The sequence below is a fragment of the Ammospiza nelsoni genome, chromosome 16, assembly GCF_027579445.1.
Source record: "Ammospiza nelsoni isolate bAmmNel1 chromosome 16, bAmmNel1.pri, whole genome shotgun sequence".
Taxonomy (NCBI): Eukaryota; Metazoa; Chordata; class Aves; order Passeriformes; family Passerellidae; genus Ammospiza; species Ammospiza nelsoni.
Window position 1 is genome coordinate 3,485,857 of NC_080648.1, and position 25,820 is coordinate 3,511,676.

The following is a 25,820-nucleotide window of genomic DNA, read 5'->3' on the forward strand; positions in this document are numbered from 1 at the left end:
CCCTTTTGGGGAGGCCACATGGTTTTCCCCCGACCCTGCAGAGCCCCAAAGCTCCAATCTGCTGTTTACTGAGAACAGGTGGTGCTCACTTCCCATAATGTGAGCTGCCCATGTATCCTGAGTGCCATGAACATCCTCCCCACCTCCTATGGCTCTGCTGCTTTCTTCAGGAGCCTTTGTCAGAAGAGGGCTAACTCGTGTTGGAACAGATGTGCCCCTGCTCAAGGGGGAGAAGAGGAAAGCATTTCTGTGCAGCTCTGTCTCCCTGCAGAGACATCTTTGACTGTGTGACATGCTCAACCAAGACAGCAGCTTGTTTTCACTCTGTTCCAACCCTCCCCACTTTGTCCCTGTCTTTAAAAATTTGGTAGCTCAAGGAATCAGAAAATATAAAAGCTTTCAATCAAAATTAAATTTAAAGGAAATATTTTTCAATGTTCTTTTCTAGACAGCAGGACATGAGGGCTAAAGCCACTGTAAGACTCAGAACACCCCATCATTAATCACAGCCCCTTCTGTCCGCAGGTCAAAGTAGCAAAACACATTAATTAAATGAATTTGTTTAAAACTGAGATCAGGCAATAAGCAGGAAGCAAATTGCAGGGAAAGCTAGTCATTAACCTGATTTCTCTCTTCCCTGCCTCCTCTGCTGATGCTGTACTGACTGCAGCTCCTGCCTCTGGCAGGCTTAATGAATATTCACCATGATAAAGAGTCTGAAACAGCACATCCAATGCAAACAGCGTGCACTGAAAAACCCTCTCTGTGTCATTTGGAGGATATCTGTGGACATTCTGGCTTCACTGATCATCCCTAAGCCTTTTTGGGATTAAAAAATCCATTTAATCTTTCTCCTTTTTTTTTTTTCTGAAAAAACAAAACAAACCAAAAACTCAAGCTCACAAAAAAAGAAAGCTAATAAAAATCCATCATCAGCATGAAAAAATGACAGAAATAGAACTGAAAGACAAAAAACACTATTCAATCAGAACAAAATTGAACCAGTTTAACTAACACTTTGCCAAATAATCCCAAACATCACTAATGACTTCCTCAAACTGGAGTATTAAACAAAAACCCAAATAATTCTCACTGTCTGCCCCCCCATCTCTTTGACCTGTTCTGCATTAATGAATCTGGAGGGATGAACAAAATGGAAACTCTCCCCACCAGGAGCCTGCAGCTTTAGTCCAGTGCTTGAGTTTAAAGTCAGTATCATTAATCAGGGTAATTATAGCACAAATGCTGTGGGAGATTTGTGACCCCCCACTGCTCCAACATCCAGGCACAGAGGTCACTTCCAGCTCACTCTCAGGTTACTGTCCATGCTGACACTGACAAGTAATTTAAATTGAGATTATTTACCTCATTATAAAAACCAATCTTACATGGCTGAGTATTAAAGGAATTGTCTCAGCTATCTAATAGCTCTGCCAGCATACTCTGAGATATGTGAAAGCAAAATTTGATTTGCTGGCTACCACAGCCTGCTGGGGCCAGAGCACAGCTCAGGGTAAATGGCTTCCTGCAGCTGCTGAAGGAGCAAACAGAGCACGGAGTCTGCAGCTCCCCTCACTCTTCTTTGGCTAAAAAACCACTTTTCTTATCATAAAAATATCAGCTTTTCCAGGTAATATCCTTCTACTGCTGTACTTGCGCCCAGTCCTGCTCCCACAGGTAGAATTTTACCCCTTTCCTCCCCAAACTGAGGGTTAATTGCTGCATCCCTGAGACTGCATGTGCACACATCCAGGATCCTCCTTATCATCTTTTGAGCTCTAATCCAATGTTGGACCTGGGGGATGCAGCACTGAATGTTTGTGCTGCATGAAGAGGGGATTAGAGAGACATTACTCTTGCAATCTAAGGAAAAATATTTTTGGGGGGCAATTTCCCCATATCTGCAGGTTCACAGTGTCTGTTTTTAAGAATTCATAGCTGAAAACAGACCCCCTTCCCCCTCAAAAAAAACCCCAAAAATCCAAGATCCAAACCCAAACCAACCAAACAAAATAACCCCAAATTATTTTCATGTTATAAATGTGTTTTTAGCACAATGTGGGCAGTTAGAGCACCAGCCATTCTGCCCTTGTTTTAATGCACACAGAAAGGTAAAGAGCAGTGAATAGTGCAGGAAAACTGAAATTGGAGCTGGGGGAGACTGCTCTGCCCTTCAGTACCCGGGAAGGGTGTGGGCAGTGGCTGAGGACAATGCTCCCCTGAAGATCTGTGGTGGGTTGGTCTCGGTACCACAAAGGAAACGCTTTTCTTTGCTTTCATGTCAAACCAGGTGCTGTGCAGTCTAAATGTCCTAATTAAACGTCCTCAAATGCCCTAAACTGAAAGACTAGAGCAGCAAGCAGCTTCCCAGACCCCTGCTGAAAGCTGATTTTAGGAGTACTTGGCAACACATCCCAAAAAGGTGGTCTTGGAGTCAGAAATTTAAAAATTTTTGAGCTTTGTGGCTCGCATCTTTTGTATGTGACCAGGAGTGGGGATGGCACTGTAACCATTTTCAGGAGGCTGCTGCTGTGGGTGGGGTTTGCCTCTGTTATATAAGGACATGAAATATGGTAAAGAGAGAAAAAGTCACTGCAGAAGACAAAGCCCTGAATGGACAGAACACGTCTGTGCACTGCTTAATCCGCATTATGGAAAGCCAATTCTGGTTACTGTCTTCTGTCAAATTTAAATAAAAAAATAATTTTATTCTAACATAGAAGCTCTTTTATGTGAGAGACAACAGGCACACTGAGCACCATAAATCCTGATGTGAAGGTGAAAAGGAGGAAGCATTTCCTGGCTGCTGCTGGAGCTGTAACAGTGCCCTGCAGGCAGCCAGCCCCCTCCTGCCCTGGCTCCCTGAGCTGCTGAACTGCAGCCAAAGCACAGACGTGCATCCTCTGCAGGCATCTCCTGCCACTGGGGGCCACTGTGCCTCTATGGGGTGACACAGGATCCACCTGGGCTCCTCTCCGCAGCCCCAGTGCCTGTCTCAAAGCCTGGCTGGGATTGATCCCAAAAGAAGGAAAATTTTCCTGAAGGGAAGGGAGGATTAAATGTTTGAGTGTTGGATTTCTATGTACAAGGGCATTGAGTGGCAGGACGAGGGGAACGGCTTCAAACTGACAGAGAATAGGATTAGATCAGATATTGGATAAAAATCCTTTACTGTGAAGGTGGTGAGGCCCAGGCTGAGAAGCTGTGGCTGCCCCTGGATCCCTGGAATGTCCAAGGCCAGGCTGGATGGAGCCCTGAACAGCCCAGGATTGGGGAAGGTGTCCCTACCAAGGCAGGGGGTGGAAACAAGACCTTTAAGGTCCTTTCCAACCCAGGCCATCCCATGATTTTGTGATTCTATGTTTTCCTGGACAAGGCTTAGATTGGTTTTGTTTGTGTCCCTCTTGGGGAGTGAACACTGCTAAGAGAATTGACTTCAACTCTGTCCCTCCCTCCTGCTTCCCCTCAGCAAAACTTCAACAATTATGAACCTTTACAGCTCTGAACAGCTCTGAAATGAATTACCAGCTTTTTACAGCTCTTACACCTTCCACAGGTACCTTACCTGAGCACAGCCCACTTTACTGCAGGTGCACAAAGAGTGCAGCACAGCTCCCAAAACCCAGTGGGGTGAGCAAGAGAGAATCCCCTCCATTTAACTGAGCACAATTAATAGAAAGACAGTAACTATGGAAACTTGAAGCATCAATTTTAGCCTTTCAAGGCAGAATCTAATTTTAACCAACTAATTGAGTGCTTGAAGTGGTAGTGAAAGAAAAAGAGACACATTTTTGTCAGTGCTCTTGGAGGCATCTATTTTAAATACGAATGAATGTGAGCTTCACCATTTAGAGAGGACAGAATAGTAATGGAGCAGGGACACATGAGAAATGGTCTTGAAGATAATTTTTTCTTACTTTCTTCATCATCTCTCTTTAACTTACAGACTTCAACCATTCCTTTTGGGCTCTCATCCCTGAAGCCCAAACCATAGCAATCTCTAGGCTAGAGGATTACAGAGTAAAGCTTTCTGTTTGGATATTCTTAAAAAAAAAACCCAAACACACAAATCTTCAGACAGTGGGAAATGCAGTTCCTTGTCTGTCAGAGGCTGGAGATGGCGCTGAACCTCAGAGCTGACACATGTTCCCTGGATCCCTCTGGCTCTGATCTCAAATAAAGGGATAATTTTACCAGTATTTTATAGATGAAACCTGAAACTGGCCTTTTCTCTATCTATGAAGGGGGGAAAAGGGTACTATTAATGTTTGATTTTGTTTGATTTTTTTATCCCCTACTGATTTCATAGTATTAAAACTAAACTATACCATACAGGTACATAAAATTCATTTAGACCTACAAATACTTTAGCTGACCTACTTTGACTAGTTTATCACTAAACCTCTGCAAACTTCTCCTCCTCTGAAAGCCAATTAACCAAATACTCACCAATGTCTATTTTGATACTCTGTTAGCCAGGAACCTGCCCTAAAAGACATCTGTCACTGTAATACCTTCCACAAAATGGGGCTGTAAAACTGAAGACATCAAAATCCTCAAAACAGATTCTGGCAGCCACAGCACTCCTTCTCTTTCCCTTCCACAATATATATGTCACATTAGCAGCTCCCTATCATCTCCTGTTAGCATCACATCCCATTATTATTCCTTTTTACTGATATGGGATGAATGGAGCTAATAATATTCCACATCAGTTAAAAAGGAATCTTAATTAAACGTGATGGGGAAGTGCTAATACAATATGATAAGCCCCCTGGATAAGCACACTACATAATTTCTCTCTTTCCAGAATCTTTAAAGATTCCTCGAGAAGAAAAGGGAGGTGACCTTGCAAAGACTTTTCCTACTGCAGAAAGAGTTTTGCTCATTTAAGTGCTTGCAAGGCCCACATTTGGAGGACTTTTTCCCAGAATGTAAGTAAATCCAGGTGTTATGATCACTGAGAGTCATCTGGGCCTTTAAAGCAGATTTTTTGGTGCTGATGAGATGAACCTGCCTGACTGCTCTGGAAGTCTGGACCTCCTGGACCATGGAGCAAAACCTTCTGTTTGTCTTCTGCTGCAGCTAAAGTTGTCCTCTCAAAACTGAGCCAAATGATGAATTAGGCTTTCAAAGGATATTTATAGGTGTAATTCTGCATGCAGATCTATCACATATCAAACCTCAGTTCTGGATGGTTGTTAAAATCCCATTTAAATGTGTTTATGAACCCCCTAACTTGGTCAGTGCTTTATTCTACACAAACTGAAATCACAAACTGCCAGGTGATGTGCTGTAAAGGCCACATAATACTCAATAATACTAAAATAAACTTTACAAAATGAAAACTTGAAGGGGGGATAATACACAGCTAGGGAATATTAAGGTGTATTTACCTCAGTAAAACTAAGATCAAAATTGGCAGCTGCTGGAAATGGATGGCAGCAGATTGCAAAAGGCACTTTAGCAGCTGCAGCAGCCTTTGTGACTTGTCCCAGACCACATTGTCTTAAATATTCATCAGATGTTGAGTATTAATTCTGGGAGGCTCTTGGAAGTCTAACACACAAAAGTGGGTAGAGCTATCTCACTTGATCACTATAACCACTTCAAAATAGACCACTCATAATCCCAGTGTACGAGTTAGTAAATTATATGCTTTCTGTTTCAATATTTTGATTTTAGTTTTACGGCCCCAGTCATGCTTTAAGCCAAGAATTGTTCCCTCAATGGAACAATTGGAGAAATGGCTCAGACTTGTCCTTCCACATAAAATAATCCCTTACATTATACTCAGGAACTGCTCATTTGTTAATGAGCTCTCTTTCAAGAAAGGCTCAAGTAGTTGTAGTAAAATATCCAAAATTTATTTATTTAATATTCCTGCCATTTCACTTTTCTGAAGGAAATATTAAAAATGGAAGAACTGACTTGAAACAAACAGGAATATCAAATCTGGGAAAATAATTATTGCACAGAGATTGTAATGGATATAAAGTGGGTATCTGAGAGCAAAGAAGGGGAAATTAACTTTGTTTCCACATTATTGCTTAATGGAGGCTGACTCTGGAAAAAAATCCTACCCTGGTTAAATTGGAGAACATTTCTTTTACTTGTGATCCCTTTAAATGAATAGGCAGGGGAAAAAATCAAGGACAGACTGTATCTGGATTGATAGCATAGTTATTTTCCTTCCAGGAAATGTGTCACATGCTCAGGTAACTAGGACAAGCTGTCAAAGAATAGAAACATTTAAAAGATCTTAGTGTTCATAAAGGCTAAAAGGTGATGTTATTACTTCTTGACTCCTTCACTTCAAAAGGAATTTTAATTTGCCATCTGCTGGAATCTACATGTAGAATATTATAAAACTATTTTAAGACAGAATTAAAGCTTACACTCTCATTTTCCTGCTGTAATTGTGTGTATTACACATGTCCATGTTAATATAAAACTGGGTCATTTGTTTTGAGTTTCTGCAATTCTTGAGGTGGTGACTGACTCCTAAATTTTACACATCCGAGTCTACTTTCCCAGTACCTTTTTCAGTCCCACCACTACTAGGTCAAGTCATAGAGAAAAAAGCTTCCTAAATTATCAATTCTGTGTCTGGAAGTAGCTAAGTGGGTGCTGTCACAGAATTTTTAGGAGTGAAAGGGAGCTCTGGAGACCACCCAGTCCAACCCTCTGCCAAGGCACCTGGAGCAGGTGACACAGGAGCGTGTCCAGGTAGGGTTGGAATGTCTCCAGAAAAGGAGATTTCCCGACCTCCTCAAGCAGCTGTTCTGCCATGTTCCACTGTTCTGCCTCCTCAATGTGATGAAGTTCCTCCTCATGCTGAGCTGTAACTTCATGTGTTTTAGTTTGTGGCCACTGCTCCTTGTCCTCTCACTGGACACCACTGAAAAGAGCCTGGCACCATCCTCTGACACCCCTGGGAGATTTTTATGCGCATGAATGAGATCCTCTCTCAGCCTTCTCTTCTCCAGACTAAACAGGCCCAGCTTCTGTGGTCTCCCCTTATAAAAGGGATGCTCCAGACCCCTCATCATCTCTGTGGCCTCCACTGGACCCTCTCCAGTGGCTCCTTGTCTTTCCTGGACTGTGAGCCAGGTCTCAGCTTTGCTGTATGAGCTGGGAACTCCTCACTGCAAAGGTGAGAGACCAGCATGTGTCAGAAGGGGAGCACAAAGTCAAAAATGCTTCATCCTCAGCCTGTGCAACCTGACAGTTCCATGGAAGGGGATTTTTTTCAGCAATTTCAATATGTTCCCCTACTGGAAAGGGAAAAAAAAACCAAACCAGGCAACTCCTGCAGCCAAATGCCAGTTGCTTGGACAGAAGCAAGAGCTGCTGATAGTATAGGGATAAAATATTTCTAAAATCATGGGATATTCAGGGAAATAGGAAAGAAAGGTCAGGCCTGGTAGGCCCTGTGAAAATGTTAGGTTCATGCAAAACTACAATTGTATAATAATTTAATGACTATGATAACTGATATGATTGCTAAATGTGATGATTGTTTGGTAATTGGATATAATTATTGTTTAATTGTAACAAGAATAATGAGAAATGATGCTTGGGGGGGGTCTGATGGAAATTATAAAATCCATGCTTGGATGAAATCAATGTATACAATAGAATAATATAAGTTTAATAATTAATATATAGTTATATAACGATAAGGGTATAAAAATGTGTTCATTCCAAACCCATGTCAGAGTCAGATTTGGGTCTGTACCCCTGTCACAGACGCATTTTATGAAAAATCCTTTCCTTAGGATTTTTTCCCCTGAGAAGCTGAGAGGCCTCAGGTACAAAATGTAAACAATGGTTATCTGCTGCTGTGGAATGCAACAGGTGCATCTGTGATTGGTCTCATGTGGTTGTTTTTAATGAATGGCCAATCACAGTCAGCTGGCTTGGACTCTCTGAGAGTCAGGAGCTTTTGTTATGATTCCATTCTTTTTCCTTTGCTTGCAAGCCTTCTGATGAAATCCTTTCTTCTATTCTTTTAGTATAGTTTTAATATAATATAGATCATAAAAAAATAAATCAAGCCTTCTGAAACATGGAGCCAGATCCTTGTCTCTTCCCTCTTCCTGGGACCCCTGTGAACACCATCTCAATTGGTGACCCTGAGTGAAGCAAATTTCCACATGCCCCTGACACCCAGAGCTCTTCAATAAAAGCACCTGCATGGAATCATCCCATGATTGTGTGTTCCTGAACACTACCACTGCCATTCATTAATCCTGATGTGCCTTGCCCCACTAAGCACTAGGTGTAAATGGCTGCAATCCTTAAACTCCTTCATATGCTCTCCATGATCCACAGCTGCAGCACCAAACATCACTTAAATGTAAGGGAATACTTAAATGTACTCCCTTGACAGCAGACTTGAAGAAGAAATAGCTTGGGGTAGCCAGCAGAAACACAGACCATGACAACAAGGAGGAAAAAGCTCTATTTTTATCTCTTCCTGCTGACACATGGAGCAGCACACACTTCATTCAAGCATACACACAGCTGCTCAGTGGCTGGGATTTCTGCAGCAGCTCCGAGGCTCCAGGAATTGCAGTCAAAGCAGATATTCTCTGCTCTGAGGAGGAGAGACAGCACAAGGATGCTTTGAAATGCTCTGCTTGATCTAGTTCATTCTACTCTCCAGGGAGGCACCACAATTCCATATTCAGAAACATGTGTGCATATTTCCTGAATCTAGCACGAATATTTAATACCTCTTCTTGCAAAAACAAGATAATCATGCCTGCAGATCTTCCACAAGCAGCTATGGAGCATTTTTGCCTCAGCAATCATTCAATTTGCATCTCTAGTGAAACAACTCAGTGAACAGGCAAACAGATTTTTATCTCTGCGCTTGGGCAGATCTGCCAATTGCTTAAAGCTTCAAGTGCCAGTCTTCAGGCAGGGATAATACCTGGAGAGAGGACAAATATTTAGGCTCAAGAGCTAAAATCAGAGAGAGACTCTTCATCGGGAACTGTAGTGATAGGACAAGGGGGAATGGATTCAAAGTGGAATAGGGAAAATTTGGGTTAGAGGAGAAATTTTTCATTGTGAGGTGAGGGGAGACCCTGGCACAGGGTGCCCAGAGCAGCTGTGGCTGCCCCTGGATCCCTGGCAGTGCCCAAGGCCAGGTTGGATGGGGCTTGGAGCAACCATGGGACACTGGGAGTTGTCCCTACCCATGGCAGGGGGTGAAACAAAATGATCTTTAAGGTCCCTTCCAACCCAAACCATTCTGTGTTTCTTTGTTTTTACTGATATGAGAACCATACAGCTTTTAGCATCTGAGAGAATCAATTAACAAAAATTAATTATGATGGCTTTACTTTTTTTTTTTTTTAAGGGGCCAGAGCTTTCCCTTGGCACATATTTTTTAGAGATACAAACAAAACTTAAAAAAAGAAGTGAGAGGGAAAGCCAACAATATGACAGCAAAACAACTGTTCGCAACTACTGAAAATATTGTGTTAATTGCTCAGCTGCTCTCTTCAGGGCCTCAGACTTTCACCAAAATATACCAAGTCGTGTAAGGGGGGTGGCTTCACCCTCACTGAGGAAGCCCAGATAAACTCATTAATACATGGACAGAGCAGGAATCTTCTGTTTCTCCTTCCACCCAAAGTCTCCTCTTGGTACAAATATATCTGCAACTGCACCCAAACCTGCAGAGCCTTCTTAAGGCAAAGCCCACTGTTCCCCCCTATAAGTAACTCAGGAATCAGTTCATACTCCTCCCAAATATCCTTCCCACTCCTGCCTGCAGCTTTGATTTCATGCTTGTCCTCAGCAGCCAGAGTGAATCACCCATTTCCTGCCTCCTAATCCTCACTCTGCCACAAAGCTCTGCAGCTTTTCTGCTGCTCCTCCAGGTATTTCTGCTTTGGGCTCAGTAAGAAAAGCTACATTAGGATAGAAAAATGCTGAGCAGGTGGCACTACCATAGTCTAACACACAGAGAAAGGAATCAAGCTTGTTCCCTCGTGGCTGTTGTATTTTAAACACAATTAAATAATGAAAGAGTATAAATTACAACCCGGATTTTCTCACATAGCTTTTTTCTCCCCATGTGGGGTGGAGAATTCCATGTGAGGTTTTAGTGTCTCCAGTCTTTGACATGTGGAATTGTGTCATACCCATTCAACCTTGACAGGTCACTTTATTTAAATATCAGTAGTTTTGTGAGAATCTCAGGTTTCACATGGGAATTAAGAAACCCCAAACCTTAAAAAAAGTGAATTTTGGCTGTTAACACACCAGGAAGCAAACAAAAGGAAGTCACTTGAAGCTTAAATTTTGAATGTTTGGGATTGGCAGCATAGGACTGACCCAATGCAATTTCATGGTCTGTTTATCCATCCTGTTCTGTAGACCATCATGAATTTTATAACAGGTGCTTTCCCTTAGCCAGGCATCTGTGACAAACAGAACATGCTGCAGAGAAAGCAACTGCCCTCATAAATCTAATTCCAGTCAATGAAGAGCTCGTGGCTGAGAATCACAGAACTGCATAATCAATAACCATGGTCTGCAAGACAGAAAAATATCTTCTGATGGCTTTCTCCAAAGCTGTGCACCAGATTTTGGATTGTTTTTCAGTATTTCAGGATTATGCAGCTTCCCTAAAGGCTGTGTGGACCAGCACTGCTATCCTGCATAACTCTATCTGGCACTTGACCTGAATATGTTTCTCCCGATTAGGCAGTGACATTCTCATCTGGAAACTCTGTTTGTACATTCAAATTGTTGTCTCAGCATAAAGGTGTGCTGCAGTTATTCTGAAAACACAGATGTGTGGCACTGTCTGCATTTCAAAAATTTTAGTTAGTAGCCTGATTTGGAAGCTTGCACTGCCAGATTCCATGATCTGCTGCCCCTGATTTCTCCCAGCACGTGTGTTATGAAGAGATGGGTCTCTGTCAAGGGGTGGTGCCAACCTCAGCAGAGAAAAAAAGATTTATTAACACCTAAATAAGAATTAGCCAGTAGCTGCTAGCCTGGATTCTTCCAGATGAAGCAGGTCTGCAAAGGAGCTAGAATTTCTGCCCAGTACCTCTTCTGTACAGCAAATAGGGGACCTCACTGTCAGTGCAACAATTTGCTCCTTTTTACAAATACTAAACTGACCTCAACACCCAAATATCTCATTTACCTTAATTCATGCTGTATATTTGTCATATCTGCCATGAGAATTGCACAGCCTCAGATCAAATATTCTGTATGGAAAAAAAGTCCTGCAACAGCTGCTACTCTGCAGATCAAATAAAGGGCATTAAATGAAAATCACCTCCTGTCTCCTCAGTCCCCTTGGGAAAGTGAGATTTGGTATATAGACCAGAAAGGCAAAAACTCAGCACATGGCAGGGCAGAAAGCAAGCCCTGCTCCACAAGAACAATTATTTTCCAGTTCCAAGAGTCATACACTGAGTATCTGACCTAACCTTAACTATTAATCTAACACAGGATGTGAGCAATTGTGCTTCCAAAAGTTGCAAAATGTTAACAAAAATAAATACTACAGAGTTAACACAGCTCCATTTTTTACTAGTAATTACTCTGAAGTGCAAAATGTCCAGCTCTCTCATTTTATGCATGTTACATGCTGGCTGCTACAGTTTTTGAAGGTTCAAAAGCTGTTCCAGCGTTACATAATCACAGAATTAAACAAAATCAAATCTATAATCTCTATGGCTTTAGAAAAAGCTGGGCAAGGGGGAGGGGGGAAGGAAGAAAAAAAATCACAACTCTAATGATGTAGAAAAAACAAATAAGTTTAATTTTTAAAAAATTAGATTAACTATTGAGCTCTGTACATGGGGTTGGTAATAATTACTTTTCAAGGACCTTCTCAAGTGTAATACTCTGCACAGCTCAAAGGAAAGGTTATTGCCATGAACTCAAAATGGCAGAGCAAATATTTAATTACTGTTTACTCCAACTCCCAGGCTGTTCCTCATCAGACCCCAATGCAATCCTGCCCACTTTGACCAGAATCCATCAGTATATTATCTAAATCCCAAGCAGTAGTATCAAAGACTGATGAATTGTTTGGAAATAAAAAGTTCTTTGGCTTTCTAGGCACCATGTATCATTTTAGAAAGGCATCAGCTAGGTTGGGTGACTGAGCTAAAAATAAAATTGAAAAATATACAGATAATTGGGGTCTTCAATTAAGAGTCTCCTCACCACAACCGCAGCATTTCAGTTTTTAACAGGAGCATGCGCAGCTCAGAGGATGAGTGGTCAGGAGAGAACAATCACTTGCTCGAGCAGCCTCACTTTCCATGGCAAGCTCTGGATAAACATTCATGGAAGATTTTCCCTCATTTCCAGGACTCCTGTTGGCTACAGACCCCCTACAGGCACTTCTAGGGTGTGAGATGAGGATTTTTCTCTGAGCTTGCTATCTTTCCAAAGGTAATTCAGTGACATTGGGTGATATTTAGATGTCTAGTTCCTCTATTGTCTGCATATAGCAACACTTATTTTTCAAGCCCTTAAGCACTTACTCCCAGAAATGGCTCCTAAAAGCTGAGGCAAAGACAGACAGACAGACAGTTCTGTCTGACAGAACTGAGTCCTGGCACCACAGTCAGGAAATCCTGCCTTGGGCACATCACTTTGTCCTCAGATGATGGAAATAGCTGACATTATTATCAAAGGGCTGCCAATGATGTTTCTCAGCTTACCCACAAATTTTACAGTAATTATTTAGTTCTGGGTTTGCTTTCTATTGTAATGAATATAACACTTCCCTTTCCTCACACTCTGTTCTTTCTGCAGTGCCATTACTGCATCTGATGGCCACTGCATTTCAGCAGTTCCATGAAATGTTTTTCATGGATCTGTTTTGACTTCAGCTTGCTCTTAGAAACATCTTTAGAGGGTGTGGGAAGGGGAGAAGAACACAGATGAGTTCTCCCTTCTCTCCTATGAATATTCTCAGGCAACACTGCAGCCCCATGCAAGAGTGACTCTGCCTGCTGGAATAAATCCCAAATAATGGAGTCTCCTGGTGCTGGGTTTCTTCCCCTCATTCTGCAATTGCCCAGCAGCCATTCAACATTAATCCAACACTGGTTCTCCAATCTAGTATTGCTGCCCATCAGCATTGCTGATGATACTGCAGCTGGCAGCACGACCCATCTGCAGAGGAATTGGGCATTGATCAGGCTGCCCAGCTGGCAGCTGGATGCCTGCAGCTCTTTGTGCTGAGGATCTGCTGAGGCTCTCTGGGTCTGCAACATCATGCCATGGGTGTCATCCTCATCCTACACTTCCACATTACCAGGTGCGTTCTTGTACCTGGTTTGTCCAAGACTGGATGGCTGCTGTATCCAGACTTGGAGAAAATATTTTCCCATACCCAGATCACTGCTGGTCCTTCCCAGGAAAGGGCAAAGGTTACAGTCATGGGTCTGGCCATTTCCACTTCCAGCTGCAAAACAGCATTTCCAGTAGTGATGGTAAAACTACTCAAATAACAGTGAAAAAGGAACTTGGTGAACATAGTTCAGCTGATCTCTTTAATTAACTGCTCAAGCAAATGACAAATTGAATGTGACACATTACTTCTCTCCACCAGAACTTGCTGGAGTTTGTGTGACCAACTGGGATGTTATCATTGACAAAAACTCAATCATCTTCTTTTTCTTCCCAGATGTTTAGTTCCTTACTTGTCTAGTTTGTAATAGCGTAGCTGTAACCAATCTGAATTTCATCTGTAATTTCTAAATTCGATGTATTGAGTGCTGCAGTTCTATATTCTTCAAGCAGATTTCTATTCAACATTCTAGTTCATAAATACACTTCAGACCCAATAAATTTTAGAAGGAATAATATCTTCAGGGGGTTGCTAAACTTCTCAAACCCCTTATCAAATGCTTTATTATTCTTAGACATAGTATCTCTTTCATTGTTTGTGTTTTACTTACTCACATAATGAAAGTCCTTATCTTTCTTTGCTTTTCATCATCCGTTCTGATCAACTCTACAACAAGATCAGTTGTTCTTTCCTCTTTCTGCCTTGTTTTCACAAGTCTGACTCTCTACAAGCAGAGCAGCCCTTTGTTCATGCAGTCCCACCCATTGAGTCTGTGGTACCCCTGACCCCTTTTGTGCCAGTCTGAGCTCTCAGCAGCAGCTGAGTTTAAAATGGAGCCTCCACAAACCTCTTCAGGTAGAGTGGTTGCCTGAACCAGCTAATTCCATATCAGAGGAGATTTGATAGAGGACTGGAATATTTGGCAAGAACTAACAGAAAAAGCAAAACAAAAAATCCCAATATTTCATACAATACCCTGGATTAGAAGGCACTTTAAATCTCATCTCATTCCAAACCTGTGCCATGGGCAGGAACATCTCCTCTACACCAGGCTGCTCTGAGCTCATCCAACCCTAAACACTTCCAGGAAGAGACCTAGACAGGTACAAGCTGATAGAGAACTACATAAAGCCATTCCTTTAGTACACATAATCTCCCTGAAATGCATGAAGCTCTTCCTGCAGTTGAAACAGAGCTATTTCTAAAAATTAAAATTGCTTGCAGGTAGGACTACAGACATCAGGACAGAAATCAGCTTCCTAATGTTTTCTTCAAACTGGTTTGTGCAGCTTCTCTCCATCCTCCACCAAGGAAGGAAAAAAAAAAAAAGAGGAAGAGCAGCAAAAATCTGTCATGCTCATGATATCTGCGCAATACAGACTAGGGATTTGTATTTTGGTTTCCTAGCAACTCTGAAGGCCAATTCAGCAGTGATTTTATACTGAGCACCAATTCCAGGGTTGCTTCAGCTCTTTTCACAGAGAGATTTCTGAATCTTTAACTGCCTCCTTCTCTCCTTTAATGCACAGGTAAAGTGCAATCCTAGGCTGACTGCTAGATTAGTAACACCTACATTTTACTTTTATCTACATTCCATCCTCTGATGATTTTTTTATTCCACATGAAAAAATGATGAAGAGCTCTTAAGCTAGTGTTTAATCAAATTGGTCAGGGGAAATGAACAAATGGAAAGGAGAATCTGCAGATTAAAATGAAGCTATCATCAAAGAAGATCAAAGCCAGAGCTGACCTCACATCATAGCTATGAAGGACCCAGATGCAGTTTCTGCAATGTCTGTTACAAAAACTTGCCATTTGTGAATGGTAAAAGGAGAAAAACCAGGCAAGAGTAACAAGGTTAATTCTAGACCTTGATGAGCACTAAGCTTTTAAAATTATAATTTCAAAATTCATAAAAATGCATCAAGAAATAAACACTGGGAGCATCAGTATTTATGGCTGGGAATATATTTTCCACTGAGAAGAGCTCCAAAGCTGGCAGGAATGCTCCAAGCTTTCCATCACACTGTCTGGCCAAGATGCCTCAGAGAAGATCAGAAGTTGACCTGCATGGATTTAGTCTGCACATCCCACTGGCCTCCCTGCTGGGGCTGCCAATTAGTTTCAGTTGTGAGAGTGTTTTCTGCAATGTGGCAAGTTGCCAGTGGGGAACTGGATTAAGATCACCAAATTACTTTGCCTGCCAGCCCAGAAGTAAAACAGTTCTCTTTTCCATTTACCTCTGGATAGCTTCAGCTGCAGTTTGGAAGCCTGTGCACCAGGATGGATGCACTGATTCACAGTGTGGACCAGCAGAAATGTGCTGTGTTCTGCCTCCACAATTCACTGCTGAAAATAGTTTTATTGTCTGACTGCACCTGCACTCTTCAGAGGGGAAAAGGCAGGGACCCAGAGCAGTCAGCAGCATGTGTGGTCCTTGAGACACTCTTGCCCCACAGAAAATCAGTTCAATTAAAAGCAAGAGGTGATGTTCCTCACAGTGCTTTATTTCTCCTAACTAAAGCTCTGGGAATAAATGAAGTAGATAATCTGTCACTAATGTTATTAATTTATTTTAATTCTTTGGTTTGCAGCTACACATGCGGGAGACTCTGCTACCTACTTAGCATAAATTTGCAGCAAGATAATAATCTACTGAGAACAGGTAATTTTCCCTGTGAAGAGATGACATATTCATGGGAACTGAGAGAACAAATCACCTGGAAACTGAATCAGCAGGGTGCTGCTGGCCCACTCCTCCTGCTGATAGTCTGTGCCTGCTGCAGCCACAGGGGCTTGAGAGAATTTATCCTCCACATCTGACTGAGACATCTGACTCCAGGCATTTGGAAAGGACACTGTTACCATGAGGGTCTGTCTGTTATACTGTCAGAGATGACAACAGAGTGTCTGAAATGGTGCAGAGTGGACAATTCAGTCGCTGTAGTTAATAATTATGACCACTTCACCCCCACTATGGGTGTGCAAATTGATTCACCACTAAAATGACTTCTCTTGCTCCTGGGAGCAGAGTGGATCGCGAATGCAACACGAGGTAGTGAAAAGCACAGAGCAAGAGGGAGGAGAATGTACTTTGTAAATCCTGAGATGTGTTTAATGCAGTGTTCCTTGGTAAAGAAAATTCCAGTGTGGATTCTTGTTTTTTAAAATCAAAGTTGTAAGGTCTACAGGCAGGGTTTGAAGGAAAATTGGGAGAGGAATCGTTGGCTCTGCATTTTTCAGTATCATGATAATATGTTTATTATTTATTTTGCCACTTTTCACTCACTGCCTTTGGTCAAAGCATCTTTCATTTTATTCTGTCTTACGACATTCTTCCTTTAAACTCAGCCACCACATTCAAGTGATTATGTGGAATAAAAATATCAGAAAATTTAATCAAAGGGACTAAAGAAGGCTCATGGCTTTCCTTATTGTTTATAAGCATAGCCTGTGTTCTGGATTTTCAAGTGCCTCCCAATGCATTAAAAATCTGCATATGAAAAAACTGCTGAAATTACTTGAAGATCAGAGCTTGCATCTTGGAAATAACTGTTTCTTTTTTCAAGGTTTGAATAATTTAGTTAGAATAAGCTATCCAAAGGCTCAGGCACCAGGCCAAGGAGGTGTGGTTACAGGATAAGAAGGCAGAACTTCAGGCAAAATCCCTTGGCCAGCTCAAGTAACCACAGGGACAAAGGCAGAGAGGAAAGGGCAGAGGACCTCTCTTGCCCTTAATTGTCTAAATGAGCCTAAGGAGATTAGCTGCACAATTAGGGATCTAATTAGTGCCACTCCCAGCCAGGACAGCAGCCTGTTTTCCATGTGCTTCAGTGTTATACACCTGACGTCTGACCTATAAATGGAGTTAGAGCTCCCTGTGCAGCCCCTCAAATCCCACCTCACACCCACACCTCCAGAGAGTCTGGGGATCCACGGGCACAGGATTTGCTTGGCAGGAAACAAATCTTTCTTTTTCAAAAATTCCTGCTCAGAACAGCCCAAAAAGAAGTCATGCAAGACAGGCATGAGACAGAACTGGGATACAAACAGCAAATTGTAGAAGGGCTTGTGGTGGAAGGGACCTTAAAGCTCATTCAGTTCCAACCCCTGCCATGGGCAGGGACACCTTCTACCATCCCAGGCTGCTCCAAGCCCCATCCAGCTTGGCCTTGGACACTTCCAGGGATCCTGGGGCAGCCACAGCTTCTCTGGGCACCCTACGCCAGTGCCTCACCACCCTCTCAGGGAAGAATTTCTTGTTAGCATCTAACCTAAACCTACTCCCTAAGCCTGAAGCCAATCCCCCCTTGCCCTGTCACTCCATGCCTTCATGCTTTTGAAGCACTTGTCCTGTTCCTAGTAACCAACTCAAGAAAAAGATAAAAAGTTTAATTTCATCATATTCAAACCACTCTCAGTCAGTTCTGTTCTAGCTCCAGCCTCCACAGCTTTGTGGTGGGATGACCTGCTGCTCTTCCCTGGTTTGTTCTGGTCACCTCTTGGTGTCTGACCCCAGCTCTGGATGCTGAGTGGGGACACCCAGGCTGCACCACATCTCCTTTGTGATCTCTGAACCTGTTTTACCCACCTGTGCAAACAGAAGCAGCACAGTCTTTGTCTCAGCATAAACACATAGGAACAATTTCCACAAGACCACAAAGGGTTTCTGGGGTGGTTTTTTCCTTCCTAATCGACCCATTTATTTTGCTAGTTGCGTGCATGCTAAGAGGGGATGCTTTTAGGGATGGCTGATTGTAATTATATAAGACAAAAGGAGAGAAGCTGCATTCAGATTAATTTCCTCCACAGCCAGAGCCTTGACTTTCTGAGAATTAAATCCCCATAGTGAAGGGGAAGCCTTTGTGTGCTGCTGTTGCTGTTTTACATCTCTCATTGCACCCTCTGAGTGCACACAAGTAATGACTGAATGATTTCAGGGTTTAGCTCTTGGAGTAAGATCAGCATCTCCAGGTCAATGTTACATAAATAGGCAGAATGTGTGCTGGTAAAACATGCACATATTGCTTTCTCTGCCTTGGGCAGCCCTGCTCTGGAGTCTGAGCAAAACCAGGGTACAGCCAAGAGACCAGAGAGGTTCACAAGAGAGAAACATCATTATAGAATCATGGAATGGCTTGGCTTGGAAGGGGCCTTAAGGCCATCTCATTCAAGACCATGCCATGGCAGGGACACCTTCCACTACCCCAGGTTGCTCCAAGCTCCATCCAGCCTGGCCTTGGACATTTCCAAGGATGGGGATCCACAATTGCCCTAGGCAACTTGTGCCACTGCCTCACCACCCTCAAAGGAAAGAATTTCTTCCTAAAATTTAATCTAAACCTGCTCTGTCATTGTGAAGCCAACCCCCCCTGTCCTGTCACTCTTGTAGAAAGTCCCTCTCCAATGGCCCAGAGGAACAGGCAGCAGCCTCTGTCTGCCTCTTCAGCAGCAGGGCTTGGGAGCTGCTAAAGGTCAGACTGCACAGGCAAAGGGCCTGTGAGCACTGCAGGGAAACAGGAATAACTGCAGCGCTCGGGAAGCCCTGAGCTCATGGGCTCTGCATGGCTCAACACTGGAAAGGAGCAGGAAAGGAGAGCCCCAAAACAGCCTCACAAAGCTCTTCATCCCCTCCTGCTGCACTGAGAGCATTTTGGGCCAGGTGGATGCTGATCATCATCCCCACAGAGCACTCTGTGATAAGAGTAATTTTAATTTTCCTGGTTTTCCTCGTTTTAAAGCAGGATAATGGACATGTCCTTTCCCTTGTTTTCCCAGACTTTGTCTGCCCTGCTCATGTCAGTGGCAAGTTCCTTAAGGCAAGGCTTGTCTTTTGCTGTTTGTGTGGGCTTTGTGCAGCACCATCTGACCTGAGAGGCACTGCCACACTCCAGCATGAACAACAGACGCTGAAGCAATGCCTGGTTACAAAAATAAACACATGAAAAATACATTTATGACCCTTGTGTACAGTAAAGTGCTGCACACAGGCAGACATCCATTAAGGGAAGATTCAATATCACAGAGTGGTCTGGATTCCCTCAACTTCTTTTCTTCTTCCACCACTCACAACATAAATAAATTCCAGACCAGAATTTCTTAGGATTACTTAGAAACACCCTTCTTTCATCCATCTATTTTCTATCAGATAGTGAATTGTATATTGCAAGAGATAACAGGGTTAAACTTCATCTGGGATCATAAATATCATGGGTTGTTTTAACATTTACTTGAGTATATTTTCTTTCAAAAAAAAGAATAAAATTAAGCCCACAGCAGTAGAAAAAGAAATAAAAAACAACCCCCAAACCATGCACACAAAAACGAGGCATAACAGGGAAAAAATAAAGCAGCTGTAAGCTCAAGTGGAAACAATTTGATTACCATCAATTCCCTGAAGTACTGACCAGATAAACACTTGTTTAGTTTATAAGTTCTGACAAGATCACAACCCAAGGTAGTACAGTGGCAAGGGAGTGATTTTTCTATTTATTTATTGAAACTGCTGAGAAAATAATAAAGACAGAAATCAAAATCCATGTCTTCTGTGTAGCTACAAAATATTTCCAGTAGGCAGACAAGGCAAACTCACTGGTATTGTTATGAAGATCACAAAGACCAACATGCCTAAAGCAACAGACAGTGAAAATGTTGCTTAGATTTGAAAATCTGATTTTATTATATTTATAAAATAATTTCCTATCAGATGTCTAAGAACTAATCACATCATCTGGCAAATGTTATATTTGCCCCCCACTTTTTATTTTTTGGCTCAGTTATGAGAAATATTTTTATTTTTTAAGTGCAAATTAAACATAAACCTCCATTTTGAGGAAGCAAAAAGATTATTACAGAAAAGGATGAATTAAATAGACAAGGAGTTATTGCTATTAACTTTCTCTCAGTGCCTAAATATAGAAATTATAGCCAGATAAACTGCTTACGTAAAATCTCTTTATCACTTCTTAAAATGATGAAGTCTGGAGCTGCAGCAGCTTTTGCCCACAGTTTCAGAAGTCTGTCCTCATATTGTTCAGTCACAGAAAACCTCTAGCCTTTTCCCCCTTTACTCTTAATTTAATTCCTAGTTTCAGAAATTTTGCAGGTCCCCTGGGTTATTTACATCTCAGCTGGATCTATCAGTCCTGCCTTTAGGAAACCTGCATTGAAACGATCACCCCATGTGGGGTCAGAAATTGGACTTGATCTCCACTTGGGAAAATTCAAAAACTGGTTCCAGCCAGGGACAAATGTAAAAATGTGGTCCTAATCCCAAAGGAAGGATGCACAGACACAGGGACTGGACTAAATGATGAGATGAACAAATGCATTCTGGGCCTAATGAGAAAGGGAAATTCTTCTCACAAATATTTGCAGCAGGTGAAGTCAAGAATTTGCCATAGTAGATGAAGACATAAACTCTTCCAAAACCATTCTCTTTGACAGCCAAAATTAACACAAAGTCTTAATCAAATATATGAAGTCAGAGATCACAAAATTTAGAAGCTTCCAGCATTAGCCTTTTCCAAATTCTGATGAGTCCTATCCTTTTTTCCTTGCGCCTTCAAGGACTAAGGTATTAAATCTCTCATCCATGTCATCTCATTTACTTGGTACACCCTGCTGAAAAATAATGGAGCCCCTGATAAAGATCACAAACACTATTTCAGGTCAGTCATGAGGGTTTTGCAGCTAAGAGGAAAATAAATTAACAGAAAGTAAATTTAACTTTAGCCAAGTCATGACTGCAGTTTCTGTATAATATCATCTATCATCCCTTCCTCTCTTTGCTCATTCAGCTGAACAGAAATCTAAACTAACCTAATAATTTACTCACTCATGGCTCCAAATATTGAAAGCCCAAATTGCTGGTTCAGGCACAGTTTGGATGGGGTGAGGCAGATGAGTTCCTGGTCATAACAGTCATCAGCTTTTAAAAAATAATGATCAGTATGTTAAGCTGCATCTGTCATAAAAATATGTATTTTGGACATGTTCTTTTGAAAAAGTCCTTTTGATTTCAAAATGCTTTTCTTCAGTCCAAGAAGCATTTGAAATTCTCAGTCCTCTCCAGCTTCCATCAGGCTGTCAAAATGAGAAGCATTTATCCCTGAGAATTCTTAGTTCAGTATGAAATATTGAAAAGGTGATGTGGGGCCAAGCTGGTAACCTACATTTCAACATTCCTGAAATAACAATACAGAGGGGAGACAGTGGACAGATGAGCAGGAAGAGACCAAAATCACTAGATGAAAGGAAAAAATAAGAAAAATTAAAAAGAGGGAGGTACATACTTGGCAAACCAGAGAGGTAACAAGAAAGGAGTGAAATGGAATAAACACAAATGCAAAGCCAAAAAGCAGGAAGCATGCAGGGAATGTCCTGGAAATAAAACGTTCTGGGAGCAGGGGAAAAACTGAGGACTGCACATCATGTTGAGGGTGTCAGCAAGTGGCTGGAATTGACTCGAGAATTCAATGACCAAAATCTAAAAGTAAAATAAAAGAAAGGGATTTAGCCTCATATGGCCCTTGCAGATTATTTCTATTTCAGTTTAGGCAGAGCACTGTCCACACAAGTCAGCTGGCATGATTTCCTTCCCCAGATCACTGAGCTGATACTGCAGCTTCAAAGAATTACTTTAGTGTGCTTTAAGGGCATGATTTTTTCCATGATTCAAGAGGCTGTGAACCAAATCTCTGTGACACTTTCCTAAAAATGCTTAGGACCTTCATTTTGGGAATTTATTAAATCACTGAAGACTAATTTTCATGAGAGACATAAATAACTAGGCTGTTCTGTATTCCCCCTCTTCTGTTCTTTAAAATATTCCATATATTATCACAGTGTTTCTTCAACCAAAGATATAAATTTTAGGGCTGATATTCAGCTTTCTATATATTTCTGGTTTTGAAGGTTGAAATTATGAAATTCCATAGAAAACTGATTATTAATTTAAAAAACAGAGAGAGTCTCTAGCACAGCTGCATTTTCTAGCTCCTTCCATTTTAAACAGCTGCAGCATTCTGCAACAAACCAAGAACCTGGTTTTGTATTCTGGGTTGCTAATTAGTTATTATCTTTTATAGCTTTAATCAATGAACTGCTACAGCTCAGCCAGGGCAGCGCTGTTATTTGTAAATTAACCTTTAACAGTCTCAAAGAAACAGCACTTTCAGCCCCTGCACATTCTTTGCAGTGACTGCTTGATGAGTCTTGATCACACCCTTTTTCTCTAGATGAGGAAGGTCATTTGAAGAAGGAGAACAGAAATTCACCGACATTTCAGGAAGAAACTGTCCTCTACACACAGCCACAGTGTAAAGCTGTATCATATGAAATAGGTTACAACTTAGGTCTCATCACTCTGTGAGTTATTTTCCTAGGCCCTTTCTCTTTAAACTGGATTTTTGGAAGATTAATTCAGTGGCCAAGATCTTTGTGACTCTCCTGTGGCGCCCTTAAGAGCTTCTCCTGTATTGCCTGCCTGATTTCAAGACCAGTGTCTGTTCTAACAGTGAGACTCAATCCCCCCCCAAAACACTTTTTCCATTCCTTCTGTGCTGCTGTTACATGGACTCAGAGATGCAGACAATGTCAAATGGTTATTCCATGAAAAGAACAACTGCAGTGCAGCTCTCTGCCCCACTCATCACAACATATTACCCAAGCCCAGGGTGCCAATCTCCTTTCCAGTGACCTGTGCTCAGTAGTCACTTAAAAATCAACACTGCCATTCCCTTGGAATCTGCCTCCTGCAGACCTTCTAGCATCTCTTCCAATTGTTTCTCTCTGCTAGATTCTCTGTCCTCACCTTTCTATGCAAGATTTTTACTGGTGTGATGTGAGAAATGGAAAGATAGAAACTTCCACAGGCACTGAAGGGTTTGATCTGCAGTCTTGGGAGAAGCTTGGATTGATGTAAAAATACAATACACTGATATTAAGCAGAAACTTATGTTTCTATAGTTGTAAGTAAGAATAGGCCTTAAGTAAGTAAAAATCTGTATTAATAAGATGGTGAAGGGTTTATAATGTAGGGGTGTGGTTGTACAGAGTAAGGTAAGAGTTTAGAGGTTATATTAGAAGCATCTGTGTGCATGTGAGAAAGAAGGCAATGGATAAAAGTATCCACAGTGAAGCAAAATTAAGTAAAGGTGATAGAAAAGCAAAAAAAAAACTTTGTAGCAACTATCCATTGCATTAGAAAGTTCTATATTGTCTTGTGACCATTTTGAGCTCTGGCTGACTGTTTGCTCTGTTAAATCTCACAGCCTCTGAGACTGATGTTTATTTGAGCAATAAATAATTTTTAGCCCAACTGTGGTCCCATCCCTTCATTAAATAATAGTGTCCTGTCTCATGCCCTTAGAATTCTCTGCTCAGATCTCTTCTCCTTGCACTATCATCCTCTATCTCATCTGGGCCCTTCTCACAGTTTCATTGGAATGAAGTATCTCTTTCAGATATAATAATCTTATTCAGGTTGGATTTACTTGCTTGGCATCCAAATTAGTCTGTGAAACAGAGAATTGGGAATACCACAACTAACAGTGGATAATTATAATTATTTCTTTCCTTGTCAAGGTGTTCTTGCACATTTTTTCTTATAATCCACACAAGAACTCCTGTCCTTTCTTCACAGTTTTCCCACAGTTGTTCTGTTCACAACACCCTACCCCAGAACAGCAGCACAAAACTCACTAGGAAGACTGACTTTATTTTTCAGGAAATTTTGCTTAATTTGATATATTTATAGTTGGTTCACATTTAGTTTTCTGAATTCTTAACTTATTCTGCATATCATGCTCCATCAATGGACCTCATCTGCATTCCAGGTGATTCCATCAGGAACCTTCCTCTGAGAGCAATACAAATGTATTCCAGGGAAATTGCAGTTCCCAGTGTAAACCCAGGGCAGCCCAGGACTATGTGGACAAGGAATATCCCTAGCTAGCATGGCTCATGTGAGAAGGTCACAGGCAGGAAGTAAGGAACAGCAGGAAAAACAGAATAAAACCAGGCAAGTTGTAAGACACAAAAATTTCAGAGGACAAATGCTGAAATATTCAAATTTGAGGTGATGAGATGCAGAGAGGTTTGTATAAAGGGATCTTGTTTATTATCTTGTTCCACCCCCCTGCCATGGGACAACTTCCACCATCCCAGGCTGCTCCAAGCCCTGTCCAGCCTGGCCTTGGGCGCGGCCAGGGATCCAGGGGCAGCCACAGCTGCTCTGGGCACCCTGTGCCAGGGCCTGCCCACCCTCACAAGGAACAATTTCTTCCTGAAATGCTGCCAACCAGTCCATGATGGTCTGGCTGCTGTCCTTCTGTCCTTGGGAGAGCCCAGGCAGTGCAGACAGGTTGAAATAACTCTGAGGCCCCAGCACAGGAAGGACATTGACCTGTTGAAGCTTTACAAAACAGCGTTACCACCTCTCCTCCCCAGCTAATTCCCTGAGAAAAGGAAAAGAAATAGCAGATATATTTAGAAGAATGCTACCACAGCAAAATCAGAATTAAAAAATGAGTGTATTTTAGGATGGCATTTGCCTAGGCAATCTTAATTATGTCTCTTGTGCATATTTATAAGGGCAGACACTGAAATCCTAATTTCCTGAAAGTCTGTGGGCTATTGACATGGACTTCAGGGATGCCAGTATTTCACCCACAGCTTCACCTACACACTTACAGATTTCAGATGCAGATTTTATCATTAAATCCTTTCCTCTTTTACAGAACTGTCTGAATGGAAGTCTTTTATTTTCCTCTCTCTACATATAGTGTGTGGCCCAGTGTCTGATTTACTGCACACATATAAAGTCTACATTGACTACAGGAGTTGAAATTTCTCATGACTGTTTTTCATCACAAATCCTTATTGTTCTCCTGAGTCTTGCATGTGCTATGAAAGCATCTTTAGACTGGTTTTGTCTAGAAAAAATGCATTTTGAAGCATTTGCATTACACCAGTTCTGTTTTGTAGATTGGAACCAGCAGCACAGAGAAATACACATAGATTTGTCTAATGCCTGCTAACTCTAAGCTCTGAATTATTCATAACTCTGATTTATTCAGAAATCTTCAGTGTTTTATGTCTAGAGCAAAATTTCTGTTCATCTTAGTTTCTGTATTGAGCTCTCATCACTTTTGCCAATCAAGCTCCATTTATTCTGAGTTAGTTATCAAAAAAACAGAGTTCACTCACATTAGTGGTCATCTAAAATCCGACAGAATTGCAAAAACTGCCAAAGAACATGAAGCAGAAACCAGAAATGTGTCTTCATTCCCTGATCTCACTATATAGCATGTGAGAGATTAACAAGATGCCCCAGAGAGCTAAACTCAAAGCCAGAGGGAGTTTGAACCTTCTTGTCCCACCTCACCCAGAAGTCTCCCAGCTGCAAACCTGCAATGGGTTGGACTGGTGCCTGAGAAGATGCAAACACAATTTTAAAAATGCCACA

General features: G+C 41.7%; 1 protein-coding gene across 4 annotated transcripts in view; it reads right to left on the reverse strand.

Annotated features, from left to right (window-relative positions):
- The window catches only part of LOC132080272 (protocadherin alpha-C1-like), a 112,261-nt gene that overhangs the window by 8,869 nt on the left and 77,572 nt on the right, over positions 1–25,820 (reverse strand). The gene's annotated exons all lie outside the window — the stretch shown is intronic.